Genomic DNA, 10593 nt, shown 5'->3' with positions numbered 1-10593 from the left:
GTTTTAATCTACGACCTGCACAAGATTTTTTCACTGGTGGTGCAGAAAATTCGTTTCTGAAAATAATGTTTCATCTTGTATGCCTACTTTTTTCTGTATTTATTTTCTTCTTTTTAATTTGTGAGGCAAGAACTTTATCTACATCACTCATTGATGAACTCATACGATCCTCTCTTTGTTACATAAGGAATGCTTTGTCGTCTTCTAGTATGCTATTCATGGACATCACATTTTGCCTGGCAGTATCAAATAGCTCAGCAAGATCACCTTTCCAAATCTGCCGCTTCATATTTGCTTTGTCAGTGTTTCTTGATTTTTCTTTACCCAGATGTTGATATTCCTTGTATAACTTCTGTATACGAGTTCGGATATTCTCTGTCATGACAGGGATACTTGCTTTCTTCCACACTTTCTGTAGATAATACTTGTGGATTTAGGAGCACATGAGAGTGTTTCTTTCACTTCCTTGTGATGGTAAATAAAAACTAAAAGCACTTGTTCCTTGAAAGGGAGTCGAGCTCCCAAAAATTCACCACTAGGCACCTTTTCAAGTAACCAAATTCCTTTTCTAGTACTCATTTTCAGTTTAACTACTTGCAAAACATAATAGAAACACAACATACACATTAGTGTGATGTCAATGACACATTTTCATGAATTTCAGTACTTTCAGATAAAAGTGCTCAAAGTGTGCAACCCCTAAATATTAATCAATGTCGCCAAAATTTTTCTAGGAGTTGAAGTATCGTATCTGGTGGTGTATTATCCTTTGTCATATTTCTCCTTCCTATATCTGTGTTTATTTTTTCACTGTGCACATTATAGTGTTTTCCTGTGTGTCTGCGGCGTGGTGCGTTTTTAGTTTTCCCTGTCTGTACTTTCTGTGTAGGTTGGTGTGTGGTCTTATCACTGGGTGGCGGGTGGAGGTTTCAGCATAGGGCTGAAACAGGAGTCAGGGTCAGGCCTGGCGGCCAAGACAAGCACACCATTAGTGTAAATTCTGGGAGCGGGACAGACAGGGTTTTCCCTAGTCTGAGGGATATCGCCGGGGCCCGGGTAATCAGCTTTAGTCTACCCAATACCCCTGTGACAATAACCAAGGTTACTATAGAGATAAGGAAGCAGAACCGAGCTTACTACAGAGATGAGGGATTAGAAAAGAGCTTACTAAAGGTACCTTCACACATAACGATATTGTTAACGATATCGTTGCTATTTGTGACGTAGCAACGATATCGTTAATGAAATCGTTATGTGTGACAGCGACCAACGATCAGGCCCCTGCTGGGAGATCGTTGGTCGCTGAATAAAGTCCAGAACTTTATTTCGTCGCTGGACTCCCTGGAGACATCGCTGGATCGGCGTGTGTGACACCGATCCAGCGATGTCTTCACTGGTAACCAGGGTAAACATCGGGTAACTAAGCGCAGGGCCGCGCTTAGTAACCCGATGTTTACCCTGGTTACCATGCTAAAAGTAAAAAAAAAACAAACACTACATATTTACCTACCGCTGTCTGTCCTCCAGCGCTGTGCTCTGCACTCCTCCTGTACTGTCTGTGAGCCGGAAAGCAGAGCGGTGACGTCACCACTCTGCTTTCCGGCTCACAGACAGTACAGGAGGAGAGCAGAGAAGCAGAGCGCAGCGCTGGAGGACAGACAGCGGTAGGTAAGTATGTAGTGTTTGTTTTTTTTTACTTTTAGCATGGTAACCAGGGTAAACATCGGGTTACTAAGCGCGGCCCTGCGCTTAGTTACCCGATGTTTACCCTGGTTACCGGCATCGTTGGTCGCTGGAGAGCGGTCTGTGTGACAGCTCTCCAGCGACCAAACAGCGACGCTGCAGCGATCCGGATCGTTGTCGGTATCGCTGCAGCGTCGCTAAGTGTGACGGTACCTTTAGTCTACTACATAGATACATACTGTAGATAGGTGAACAATACCAAGCTTACAGCATACATATGGTGTGTTTCACATTTTGATCCAAATAATGGGTCGAGCACCGAAGAGATCCATATAAAACATGATTTTATTTAGTATTAAATTAAAACATAATAAAAAAGCAGACAATGTCACAATAGGGGACACTAAGATCAGACTCAGATGATGGGCATACAGAAAGACCAGTATAGTAAATTATTAATTGTGGAAAATACACCAAATAAATGCATATAAATTTAGCTAGATATTTACATCATCATTACAAAAGAAAGGGGTTCATATGAATTTTGCAGTCTGTGGCTCTCAGTAATCATACAGTCAGAAGCTGTAAATCCGAATAAGAGGCAGCTTTAAATTGACACACCTTTTATATAATCACTAGATGGCAGCCCGATTCTAAAGAATCGGGAGTCTAGAATCCATATATACTTTATTTATTCAAATGTAAGAATAATACAATTAATAAATAATAGTAAGAAAGAACAAAAATAATAGGCAGTATATGGAGAAAACACCAAACAAAAGTTCAAAATTGGTGTGAAAATGTCACTGAACCACTTCACAACTAAATATATATAGTTTTGGTAAATGGTATTATCATTTTTTTGACGAAATTCGGCAGGAGCTTGAAGAGCAACGTCACTGGGCCCGCCTCCACGCAGTAGAAACTTGCTGTGAGGTAAAAATTCAAAAATCACACCAAAATGGCGGGCAGAGTGTGTCACAGTACGGCACGTTTCTGATTGGTCGCTCGCAGCAGGCGCCAACCAATCAGACACTGGACACTGTTGATGTCACTTATCTCCGGACATTAGCTCCGGACATTATCTCCGGACATTAGCTCCGGACAGGAAGTTGGCACAAATTGCAGGAAGTAGTATTCTAGGCAATTATATATTAGATGAGAAGTTCATATTCTGACTACAGATAGACCGCTGAATAGCGTTTAATCAACAGTTACTCCCATGACGATGCATACATTACACATTCACTTTATATCTGCATATAAGTGCTGCCTTTGTGTTGCAGTTAAATGTTAGAGTGACTTGTTTGAATATGGACTAAAGTGTCTGGCAGGCTAAAGTAAAATGCAGTAACACGCTGAATAAAGTGCAAAGTGCTGAGCATTATATAACTGGTAATAGGAGATTAATAATAACTGTGTTGCCTTCGGTCTGCTTAGCGTCCCCTCCCCTCCGACACGCGTTTCGCCACCAGCTTCTTCCGAGGGCATGTCTAGGTGAGGGGCTGCCGAGTATTTACCAGTTGTCCCAGCCTATCAACAGACGAATCCCCCGCATGATGTATGCGGCACATATTGAAGCCGCCCTTCTCGCATGAATGATCTTCCCGCCAGCGTGCGTGACATGCAAGTGTGGAACGTAAGCTTGTCAGTGTGTGAGCATAGCGGTAAGAAGCTGAGTATGGGAAAGCTGCACATGCGCACCGTACATGCTGGGAGAAAGAAAAAAGCTACGGTTAGCCAACATTGCTATATCCAGCGGCCTTGGATTTTGTAATTAATACAGAGTTTTTTCTTTTCTATGAGGGCAGAATAGAAAGAGAGACCAGTGGATAGGTAAATATATAATGGTGGACACTAATTAAATATTATTATGTGATGATAAATGAAGAATATTAGAACCAAGTGATAGCTGAAAAAATATAATGATGATATATGTGAAACTAAGAAATAATGTAATAATTGGATACAGAGATAAGGGAGCAGAACCGAGCTTACTACAGATATATGGGTACAAAACCGAGCTTACTACAGAGATATGGGAGCAGAACTGAGCTTGCTACAGAGGTAAGGTAGCAGAACAGAGCTTACTACAGAGCTAAGGTAGCAAAAGAGAGCTTACTACAGAGATGGGAGAGCAGAATAGAGCTTACTACAGAGATATGTGAGCAGAAAAGAGTTAACTACAGAAATAAGAGAGCAGAACTGAGCTTACTATGGAGATATCAGACCAGAACCAAGCATACTACACAGATAAGTTAGCAGAACCAAGCTTACTACAGAGATATAAGACCAGAACCAAACTTAATACAGAAATAAGGGAGCAGAACCAAGCTTATTACAGAGATAAGGGAGCAGAACCGTGGTTACTACAGAGATAAGGGAACAGTACCGTGGTTACTACAGAGATAAGGCAGCAGAAAGGAGCTTACTGCAGAGATAAGGGAACAGAACTGAGCTTACTACAGAGATAAGGGAGCAGAACCAAACTTACTACAGAGATATAAGATCAGAACCGAGCTTACCACAGAGATATTAGACCAGAACCGAACTTACTACAGAAATAAGGGAGCAGAACCAAGCTTATTACAGAGATAAGGGAGCATAACCAAGGTTACTATAGAGATAAGGGAGCATAACCAAGGTTACTATAGAGATAAGGGAGCAGAACCGAGCTTACTACAGAGATAAGGGTTTAGAACAGAGCTTACTAAGTCTAGTACATAGATACGTGAACAATACCAAGCTTACAGCATACATATGGTACCAGAATCTAGATTACTACATCGATACAGTACCACAACCAAGCTTACTGTCTAGATATGGTACCATAACTGAGCTTACCTACAAACATACAACTCCAGAAACACGCACATGTAAACACACAGTATGGCAGGGGCATTGCTAGGGTCCTAAATGATCAGGGGCCCAAACCCCAAATTGCATGTCTCCACATATGACCCCCCCATAGCCATTTAAAATAGCATCTGTAATTATACAGTTACAGTATACCACTGATGCTAGCTAACAACACGCAATGCAAAGACCAATATCAAAATGACTACTAAAAAGACCAAAACAATACGGCTACACAATGTTAACTACCATCACCACTACAGAGTGAATACATAATAATATGACCATTACCTCTACATAACAAAAACACTCTATACAAAGACCAATGACACCACCATACACCTACTACCTAATGACTGAAACACATTACGCTGTTACTAAATAATAAAAAAAAGAACACTACTAAAACTACTAAAAAGAGCAATATACAATATGATGGCCCCACTGCCCCTATATATAGTATGATGGCCCCAGTGCCCTTATATATAGTATGATCATTATCACTGCCCCCTATATATAGTATGACGGTCCCCACTGCCCCCTATATATAGTATGAAGGTCCTCACCCTTGCCCTATATGTGTGTGTGTTTGTATATATATATATGTGTATATATATATATACATATATATATATATACATACATATATATACATATATATATATATATATATATATATATATATATATATATATATATATATATATATAGGAAAAAAACAAATCAGCACTCCCAATGTGAACACGTGCAAGCTGCAAACTGCAACACACAGATAAAAAAAGACCACAGCAGCACATGTGCATGAATCGGCCATGTGAAAACACAGACAAATATACATTTCACAAAAATATTTTTTCATAAAAAAATTTTCAAACATTTTTTTTTCATAAAACTTACAGTTAAAATGGAGATTCTTAGCGCATAAATTGGCCAATTCATGTGTGCCCATCAACCACGGCAAGGTGATCTCCCCCTGATGGGTCCTACTCTACTGTACATGCCACTCTTGGGCCACCAGCCTACAACTTCGGACAAACATGTCACTCTGGGCTAAACCTACAATTTATGGGCAGGTAGAGTTGATTACCGCCACCTGCAAGGTCAATGGGGGGAGTGCAAGATAAGTCTGGATGTTGCCACATCCATACAAATAGAGGAAAAAAAACAAATCAGCACTCCCAATGTGAACACGTGCAAGCTGCAAACTGCAACACACAGTCTACTTATCTTGCACTCCCCCCATTGACCTTGCAGGTGGCGGTAATCAACTCTACCTGCCCATAAATTGTAGGTTTAGCCCAGAGTGACATGTTTGTCCGAAGTTGTAGGCTGGTGGCCCAAGACTGGCATGTACAGTAGAGTAGGACCCATCAGGGGGAGATCACCTTGCCGTGGTTGATGGGCACACATGAATTGGCCAATTTATGCGCTAAGAATCTCCATTTTAACTGTAAGTTTTATGGAAAAAAAAATTTTGAAAATTTTTTTTTATGAAAAAATATTTTTGTGAAATGTATATTTGTCTGTGTTTTCACATGGCCGATTCATGTACATGTGCTGCTGTGGTCTTTTTTTTATCTATCTATCTATATATACATATATATATATATATATATATATATATATATATATAGCTCTGGGAAAAAATAAGAGACCAATGCACTGTTTTATAAAAATCATCTTCTCTACATGTCTGACAGTCATTCCATTCCAGTGTCAGTTGAATTCCAACCAGAGTACACCTCGTACTACTTAATGTGCTTCTGATTAGGTGATCACCTGAACCAAATCTTATTTAACTAAGGAAAGTATAAAAAAAACACTGCTGTGCTGTTCACAATCATCTTGCAATAGGACAAGCTGGATGGCAAAACAAGTGCTAGTAATATCCCAAAAGTAATAGGAATGAAAAAATAATGTTTAACCATGCCAAAGGAGTGTAAAAGAAAAGTCATGAGTGAGGAAAAGAAGGGCTCAATTCTGGCTTTACTAGCAGAGGAACACAGTGGGCATCATGTTGCCTCCATCCTTAAAATTTCTAAGACGGTAGTCCATTACAACAAGGTCAAGCAGCAGACATTGGGGACAACGAAGCTACAGACCAGCAGAGGGCGAAAACGACTCTCCACTCACTGGGATGACAGTCATCTTATTCAAATGTCACTCAGCAACTGCAGGATGACATCAAGTGACCTACAAAAGGAATGGCAAATGGCAGCTGCGGTGAAGTGCACAACAAGAACAGTTTGTAACAGGCTCCTAGTGGCAGGACTCAAGTCATGTAAAGGTAGAAAAAAGGCTTTCATCAATGAGACGCAAAGGAGACACAGGCTGAAGTTTGCCAAAGACCATAAGGATTGGACCATAGAGGACTGGAATAAGGTAATATTCTTCGATGAGTCTAATTTTCAGCTTTGCCCAACACCTGGTCATCTAATGGTTAGACGGAGACCTGTAGAGGCGTACAAGCCACAGTGTCTTGCACCCACTGTGAAATTTGGTGATGATCTGGGGATGCTTCAGGAAGTCTGGAATTGGGCAGGTTAATCTTTGCAAAGGATGTATGAATCAAGCCGCATACAAGGTTATCCTGGAAAAACAGTTGATTCCTTCTGCTCAGGCAATGTTCCCCAATTTTGAGGACTGTTTTTTCCAGCAGGACAATGCGCCATGCCACACAGCTAGGTCAATCAAGGTGTGGATGAAGGATCACCACATCAACTCCCTGTCATGGCCAGCCCAATCTCCAGACCTGAACCCCAATGAAAACCTTTGAAATGTAATCAAGAGAAAGATGGATAGTTACAAGCCATCAAACAAAGAAGAACTTCTTAAATTTTTGTACTAGGAGTCGCATACGGTCACTCAAAAGCAGTGTGAAAGACTGGTGGAAAGCATGCCAAGATGCATGAAAGCTGTGATTAAAAATCATGGTTATTCCACAAAATATTGATTTTTACCTCTTCCTGAGGTAAAACATTAGTTTTGTTGTTTCTAAATGATTATGAATTGTTTTTTTTTTTTGCATTATTTGAGGTCTACAAGCAATGCATTTTTTTTGTTATTTTGACCATTTCTCATTTTTAGAAAATAAATACAACATTTATTGCTTGGAACTTCGGAGACATATTGTCAGTAGTTTTATAGAATAAAACTATATACATTTTACTCAATATACCTATATAAAGAGAAAAATCAGATGAACTGTATATAGTAGGATGGTCCCAGTTCCCCCCATATATATAGTAGGATGACCCAGTTTCCCTCCACATATATAGTATGATAGCCCTTGTTCCCCCATATATCTATAAATATAATTGTCTAAGGGTCACTTCCATCTGTCTGTTCTTCTGTCTGTCACGGATATTCATTGGTCGCGGCCTCTGTCAGTCATGGAAATCCAAGTCGCTTTTTGTTCGTGGCAAAACAGCCACGACCAATCAGCGACGAGCACAGTCCGGAAGAAAATGGCTGCTCCTTCCTCCCCGCAGTCAGTGTCCGGCGTCCGCATACTCCCCACCAGTCAACGCTCACACAGGGTTAATGGCAGCGTTGACCACGGTGTAACGCACTCGGTTAATGCTATTAACCCTGTGTAACCAACTTTTTACTATTCATGCTGCCTATGCAGCATGAATAGTAAAAATATCTAATGTTAAAAATAATAAAAAAAATAAAAAATAGTTACATACTCCCCCTCCGGTTGCCCCTCCCCCCGATCAGGAACCGGCCTTTCCCGCTCCGCACGACGCCCCGGTGACCGCTGCATGCATTGCGGTCTCGCGAGATGATGACGTGCGGTCTCGCAAGACCGCTACGTCATCATCTCACGAGAGCGCAACGCAATCTTCAGACCGGAGCGCGCAACGAGCATCTGGAACCGGCCGCTTCGATCCGGAGGCTCCAGGAGGTGAGTATGTAACCATTTTTAATTTTAATTTATTTTTTTAACAGGGATATGGTGCATACTATGTGACTGGCAAATATACTACGTGACTGGGCAATATACTACGTGGCTCTGTGCTGTATACTACGTGGCTCTGTGCTGTATATTACGTGGCTCTGTGCTGTATGCTATGTGGCTCTGTGCTGTATACTACGTGACTGCTGTATACTATGTGGCTCTGCTGTATACTACGTGGCTCTGTAATGTATACTACGTGGCTGGCCAATATACTATGTGACTGGGCAAGCTGGGCAATATACTACGTAGCTGGGCAATAGGTTATTACACTTGGGGCTATTTAGTTTGGAAAAACGAAGACTAAGGGGTGATCTTATTTTAATGTATAAATATATGAGGGGACAGTACAAAGACCTTTCTGATGATCTTTTTAATCATAGACCTGAAAAAGGGACAAGGAGGCATCCTCTGCGTTTGGAGGAAAAAAGGTTTAAGCATAATAACAGACGCGGATTCTTTACTGTAAGAGCAGTGAGACTATGGAACTCTCTGCCGTATGATGTTGTAATGAGTGATTCATTACTTAAATTTAAGAGGGGACTGGATACCTTTCTGGAAAAGTATAATGTTACAGGGTATATACACTAGATTCCTTGATAGGGCGTTGATCCAGGGAACTAGTCTGATTGCCGTATGTGGAGTCGGGAAGGAATTTTTTTCCCCAATGTGGAGCTTACTCTTTGCCACATGGGTTTTTTTGCCTTCCTCTGGATCAACATGTTAGGGCATGTTAGGTTAGGCTATGGGTTGAACTAGATGGACTTATGGGGCGTGGCCTGAGTGCAGGAGAGAGCAGTCGCACATCACAGGAGCTCCTGCGGGGTACCTGCTATCTACGGGTATATCTCTACCCCCACGGCGACATATCTGACCCCAGGAAATACGGTGGTGCAGCGCTTACCAACAGAGGTCCCGGGGAGCCTCCGCAGCAACCAACACCAGCGCGGGACTCTCTGATCTCGGCAGACGGAGGGAGAAGGAGATCGAGCCGCCACCATCTTGGAGGTCTCACGGACCGAACATAGTAAGCGGCACCAGGGAAGTACTAAACACCTGTCTCCCTGATAAACTCCCTTGCTCTACGATACCGCCTATACGGCTGCCGTAACAGATGCTCCCCGAGGTCCGGTCCGCTCTGTGAGTTCCAGGGCACGCGAGCTCCGGTCACTGCTCCCCGCCAGTGGGACCGGATTAAGTCTGAACCGCGCCTGTCAGCAATATTACCGGGTGAGCTCACCGTCGATTACGGCGCTCTGTGCTCTGTTTGGCCCGGCGGCTGTGCAGACGGGACAGCGCGTCTCTGGGTGAGGAGACGGACTGGGGAGATTTCCCGCCAGTCCCGACGCCATCTTGAAGCGACGCACAGTGTGAGGGGAATCACCTATAAGCAGCGTTCGCCCTGTGAACGCTCTCCCTCCATATCACACCACTGTGCATTCTTTATTGCTGCTCCATACCCACCCCCCTTGGCATATCCTACGCTGAGAATAAACTTGAACTGGACTCAGACAAGTGGCCATAAGCTATTTAAAAGGCGCTGTACCCTGGTTGCCTATACCCTAGGGGAGGACATTAAAAAGGGGCCACTGCTATCTCATCACCACAGTGGCTGAAGGAAACACTGTAGCTGCTATTACCTGGCATTAGAAGCTGCCCACACAGGACCCACACAGAGATATCCCTATTTACAGGGAGCCACGTTATAAAGCAGCGGTGGCACCTGCCGGGCCCCAAAATCTCTATTCCCTCCCTGGCCCGGCTATCAGGACACATCCAGTCCGGTTATCTACCTTCGGGGTCACAGAATAAAGCAGCTTACCCTCCAGGAAACCCTTTTAAAGTACCCCCCTCCATAGCGGGTCATCACTGTCATCCCTACCGACTCTTCCCCCACTTCCTCCCCTCACTCTTATAAAGTAAAATGTAACCTCCATTGAGGGGAACCAGAGGGGATCTGGGAGTTTCTCTTATTTTTGACTTGCAGCGGGTTTGTTCACAATGGTTAAATCCACACAAAAATCAACAAGATCAAACTCTAAATCTGTCAGTTCTACCCCCCAAGCTGACATAGAAAAATTCTTAAAAAAGCA

Source organism: Ranitomeya imitator, chromosome 2 (assembly GCF_032444005.1).
Source record: "Ranitomeya imitator isolate aRanImi1 chromosome 2, aRanImi1.pri, whole genome shotgun sequence".
Classification (NCBI taxonomy): domain Eukaryota; kingdom Metazoa; phylum Chordata; class Amphibia; order Anura; family Dendrobatidae; genus Ranitomeya; species Ranitomeya imitator.
This window is presented reverse-complemented; position numbering follows the sequence as displayed.